This window comes from Triticum dicoccoides, chromosome 4A, assembly GCF_002162155.2.
Source record: "Triticum dicoccoides isolate Atlit2015 ecotype Zavitan chromosome 4A, WEW_v2.0, whole genome shotgun sequence".
NCBI classification, from domain to species: domain Eukaryota; kingdom Viridiplantae; phylum Streptophyta; class Magnoliopsida; order Poales; family Poaceae; genus Triticum; species Triticum dicoccoides.
In genome coordinates this window covers 284,501,607-284,507,581 of record NC_041386.1, presented here as the reverse complement: position 1 = coordinate 284,507,581, position 5,975 = coordinate 284,501,607, and the positions used below count along the sequence as shown (strand labels likewise).

General features: G+C 40.4%; 1 long non-coding RNA gene across 1 annotated transcript; it reads left to right on the top strand.

Annotated features, from left to right (window-relative positions):
• The first annotated feature begins 4,069 nt into the window (after nucleotides 1-4,069).
• On the top strand, nucleotides 4,070-5,608 carry LOC119288881. The gene is made up of 4 exons (XR_005141325.1): nucleotides 4,070-4,121; nucleotides 4,216-4,291; nucleotides 4,376-4,438; nucleotides 5,444-5,608. It is a non-coding gene; the product is annotated as an uncharacterized LOC119288881 (long non-coding RNA).
• Nucleotides 5,609-5,975: the final 367 nt, after the last annotated feature.

The window sequence follows — 5,975 nt, the reverse complement described above, 5'->3', positions numbered from 1 at the left end:
ATCCTGCCTTACGGCTTACCTAATTATGGTCACTTGGGGGCTTCTTGTTCAAACATAGGTCGTATTCGAACCAAAGAGAACATAGCTGTCATAACCCTTTTGATCGGCGCAAAGCCAAACTCACTAGGGGGCTTCTTGATCGTATCCGAATCATAGCTTAACCCCTTTTGGGTCTGACTCAGATCATATTCAAATCAGGGTCGTTAAAAACCTCTCAAGGTCATTTGGGGGCTTCCTGTTCAAACATAGGTCATATTCGAACCAAAGAGAACATAGCTGTCGGTACCCTCTTGATCGGTGCAACGCCAAAGCCACTATGGGCTACATGATCGTATTCGAATCCTAGCTTAACCCCTTTGGAACGGTTTACTGATCATATTTGAATCAGAAACCTCGATTTTTATTTGGTTTAAGTTTTTGAAAACAATCTTTTGGGTTTTGATACTTTTTGCTCATATCCGAAGCATATAAGTGTGTTTTCGTTTAAACCCGGCTTGGCTTCGGACGATAAGTTGCCAGCATGTGACAATCATCATATATTTGGAAGTATTGGCTTCTAAGGATTGGGTTATCACCCTTACTGCACAGGTCATGTAAACTGGTAGTACAAATGAAATATCACAATGGTTATATGTGGGATATTATGATCCGCCCTGCGGTAAACCGCCAGGGGATCTTGTGATTTACTTATCTCCAGGATAAGACTACATTTGAGTAGTTACCCGCCCTGGCTTTTGACGTTAAGTCGCCAGGGCATATGTTGTTTAAATTCTGTGCAGGATTTATAGAGCTATGACTTACATAAATGATTAAGTTCCAGCCCATCATCAAAGATTGAAATTGGTGTCTCAAAAGGGTTATCAATTCTTGATTTTCTCAAAGGCTATAGGCCGTCGGGTTATAAAAATTCCGGCTTACAATGGAGGCAGATTAAATCGCCATCGGCTAAGAGCCGCCGGGTATTTAAACTCCGGATTTACTTGTCAACAGATAAGGTATTCAAAGTCGCTTTGGCACAATGGCTATTATTTTATCAATGGATATGATTTATTCTACAATGGAAAGAATAGTCCCGAGTTGTTGCAGGCTTACAACCCGGCACTTGGGGGCTACATTATTCAGTTTGAGATTATATCAAATATTCAAGTCCCATGTCACTGCCAGCATGCACCATGGCACTTGGGGGCTAATGCAAAAACAATTTTACTGGCCTTATTGAAGACCCAACTCATCACATCATAAATGAGCCGGCCCTTGGGGGCTACCAATTGCTCCTGTCAACAATTCAAGGTACACAAGTTTTATTCCATTATATTGAAGGGTCCACTGCTCAGTTGGTAAAGCACAAAGCTCTTAACCTTGTGGACGTGGGTTGCCCCATGATGGGGGTTACATCATATGATATTCTTTTCAAAAAAGGTATATATAAAGTCCCAGCTCAATATTATCTTTACTCAGCCGGCCCTTGGGGGCTACACGTTGTTGTTCAAGTCTATATGATCATATTTATAAAGTCCCTGCTCATTATTGCATAATGACTCGGCCCTTGGGGGCTACACTGGTTGTAGTTTTTTATGAGTTTAAGGCAATTACAAGTCCCATGTTGCTGCAAGCATGACAACTCGGCACTTGGGGGTTACATATATGGAGTATTCAGTCTTTACTAGTGACTAAAATGAACAACATGGATTTCTTTAAAGTGGCAGTATTTATATTGAAGCAAGTCTTAAGCCATCACTTTGTTTCTGCTCAAGACTTGGGGGCTACACATAATATGGATACAAGGGAGAAAAATCTTCAAATTCTCAGTTTTGAGTAAACCAGATTGACCCGGCGTCACCAATAACTATTACCCGAGGTCACCAATAACTATGACCCGGCATCGGTAACAATTCTGACCCGGTGCTATCAATATTTACAAACCTGATATTTTGGCAATGATAAACCGGCAAGTTCTACAAACCGGCTGAAAGTCAGATGAGTTTTTCAAGACCGATATTTTTTAAGCCGGTGTTTTGGAACCCGATTCAAGTGGATTATTTATTACAATATTTCTCTATAAGATACCAATGTTTGCAAATTGGCTCTGAAGCTGGCCTATTGACCAGGATTCCTCAAAAGAAGTATCTGGATTTTTGCATTGGCAAGGTTTTGGACATATCCGTTAAAATAGATTTGCTATAAGGTCTTTGAGTATGCATCCAGGTGGAAATGACAAGGACTTAAAGATGATCACGTGCCGGTTCAAGAAAATATTTAACCCAGAGCACAACCTATCAAGTTTGTTCTTGTGTTTATTTTATAGGATCAGTTTAACATGGATAAGTCCAAATTAAACTGGGGGCTAATGTCGGGGATATACCCCGCGGTATGACCCGGCTGGAATCATGACCCAGCCGGGCTTGGCGACTCACCAGAGACTTGGCTGGAGCTTGGCGACTCACTAGCGATCCACCCGGACATGGCGGTTTACATGTAACCCGCCTAAACATTGTGACTCACTGGAGACCCGGCAGGCGGATCAGACGGATGACAAGGCCCAAGGCCCAGCAGGCCGGCTCACTACAACAAACACCCCCATATAGCAACACATATGTAAACTGTAGCATGTGTTGTCTTTGGGTTAACCCTCCCACCTGGCCACCTCCCCACGAGCCACGAAGGCCTCTAACCTCATCCACCACCACCACCTCGTGCGCTAATATCATGCGTCTAAGGATGAAAGAAAAATAAAATCCTCTCCGCCAGCTCTCTCCCCGATTCCTCTCTCTCCACCACCGATTCCAGGGAACTCCGGCGCTCCCCTGCACTCCTGATCCTTGGTTCGGTTCCCTCTTTCTATTCTCCTCTAACCCGCAGCCCGCCGCCTCCCCGACGTCCTATGCGACCCTGCCCATGCCCCCGCAGAAACCCTAGACCCCCACGGGTCGCCGGCGCAGCTTTGGCACCTCCGGTTTGTCAGCCGACCACCCCGCCTCTCTACATAAGCAGCTATCGTCTCGGGCTCGATGGTGATGTGCTCCCTCAGCTACCTTGACTCCGACGCCGACGGTGCAGTAAGGCCCGATCCCCTCTGATCTTACCCTTGCTGGCATTCGGTGTGGCTTGGCCATCATGCCAAGGCTGTTTCTTCTCCAGCAATTTTGACGATTATCTATGCTACGTTGATCACTCGCCTGATCTATGCATCCATGCCACTCCATGGTCTGATTTCTCCACTGTATTTGTGCGCGCACTGAATACCAGGTTGTAAGTACCAGGGAATCAGTGTGTACTCAATTAATTTACGGTTGTTTGTTTTAGCTAATACCAGCTTGATGACATGTCACGGATAGTCTAATATACTTTGTAACTTCAGTTTTTTTCGAGATTGTATTCTGTAACTTCTTCATTGTGCTTGGTAAAAGAAATTATCTTCTATGTTTACGCCACAAAACTTTGGATCTGTAAGTAATGCTAACAATGCCTAACAATTTCGATAGCTTTTATTTGGGACTGATACACATTTTTTGTTGCTTCTTTGCACTGTTATATTATTTCAGTTTCCTAACATACAGAAAAGCCCCGATCTGTTATCTTCAGGTTGTAGTTGAGATTTCATTTATGCTGAGTATGTTGTAGTAGCTGAACATCGTCATCGCTCAAATGTGTAGGAGGTGCCTTTCTTTACAGACTTTAGTTCCTTATATAGTAGTCCCTCCGTCCCATAATATAAGAACGTTTTAGAGACTACACTAGTGTAAAAACATTCTTATTATGGGATGGAGGGAGTAGCACTTTCTTACACCAACTGGGCATGCTTAATTTAAGTTGAAAGTTTTCAACCTTTAGGATAAATTCAAGTTTAACGTTCCATATGTGTAGTTTGTTATTAGCTGCATTGTTATTTAGCTGGCTAGTACGAAGTTCTAAAAGGCATCCTCCTTCCAGAGCTAAATTTCTTAAATCTTAGAGAAATTAAATATTTAGTCAATATGCATGTAAATCTTGATCTCGACAGCTATATTTTTACCTTTATATTGTGTCATTCACAGTTACATATTCAAGCTGGGTTCTATTATCTGTTCAATAGCAGAGGGGAAATTCTGAAATGTTGATACGACTCCCTGGATACTACCCTAGTATGTCCTTGCGTCCGAGTGATGATATATCCGAACATCTAGTATTGACTTGCACTTCTCGTGAATGAAATGTGACTGATTTTATCTTCTACAGTGCCTGCTTTCCATGATGTACTGATGTCATTGATGTGCCTTTTGTGGTGAGAAGATTACACAAATTTGGACCTGAGGTCTATTGAATTCTGCCCGAGAGTACTATTATCCTACCTAACCCATATTTTTCGTTTCTAACGAAAGTAATTTTCATATAACAGATGAGAAAGGAACTAGGTATTGCAGATGATGTTACGGTGGTCATTTTCTACATTTGAGGACAGGTGGGCCAGTAACTTAGATGGGCATTCTGTTTTCTTAAGTGTCGATGCTTTACTTCTTTTTTTAGTTTAAATGATGGCAGCTAATTGAACATCTATGAACTTGCTTCATGTAATTCTCTTGATTTTAACTTCGAGAACATCTGATTTCTTGAATTCTCTGTACTTATTTAATTTTTTTGACAAGCTGTCTACCAATCGTCACCCCATCTGAAGTAGCACAAAAGATGTCCCACCATATAGATAAGCTTCTCTCTCCCTGCATTGACATGTTTTCCCCTGGTTTTCTGAATGTGAAACAAGAATTGAACTTGATGCCGCTGAAGTTAAATTAAGTATATCCTTCTAGAATAATCATGCACATCAATTGTTCAAGAAAAAATATTATATGTTATTTTTTCCCATCCTATACCAATGATCAATGTTGTAATAAGATTATTCCGCAGTTCACTAAAATTTCAGTATATAAGAGAGACTATACACATGTTTCTGTTTTCAATAATACATAGCATAAAATTTTCAAATAACTATGATAGAAATCAGTGTCCTGTACATGGTTCCACAAGGACAAGTTTACACTGTTCTGCACTTACTATGATAGAAATTATCTAAATCTCTGAATAGCAATGAGTGTGCAAAGTATTTAGCATGCCATGAATTGCCAAAATGATAGTACTAATTATCGGTGAAGCTATTCTGATTTAGCAAATAAAACTTAGCTGAATAAGCAATTTGCAAGATTAGATATCAAGCTAACAACATGTTCTTCTATGGCTATGTAATGCAACCAACCTAGCTCAGTAACCTTTCTAATGCTACACTAGAAAAATATGATCAGTTGATACGACCACTCAAAAATGTCAAAAGTAATCGTCATGCAGCTAGATTAGTTATTGCAAGGCCTTCAGCCTTTTTATGTTTCCCCCTCTTCTTAATTGGATTGCTCTATTGGCCAGGATTTTTTCATTCTCTAATGGTACATTACTCATGTCAATTTTTATTTTTTAGATTGCCAAGATAAATAGAGGATGCATGGATAAGTTGTTTTTGGCAAGGCAGAGAATGGGACTACTACCAAGATAGTTTTACGTTAAGTTTCTAGAAAGCCATTTTCATGGTCAATGTATATAAAATGATGTGATGTCATTTTCAGGGTCAATGTAAAGAAAATCATGTGTTTACTCTTTCGATTTTGTTCCATGTAATGCAACCAATCAGATTCAATATATGAGCTCTCCCTATTTACTGATTTTTTACTCTTGTGCACCATCAGTATTAACCCAATAATTGTTGTTGTTAATATATATAAAATATTGGCAATTGTCCATGCTATGCATCAACGCTTTCACTAATATTTTTCCATTCCAAATAGTACCGGGTGACCACCAACGCATATGAGGTGTTGTAAATTTCTAACTATATGCGTTGTTGCCTTGCAACAATTTATCACGTCGATTACCAACGCAATTATATGTGTTGTTGTAGGCCTTAGCAACGCCACCAACGGCAACGCATATACATCCGTTGGTATAGCCCACGT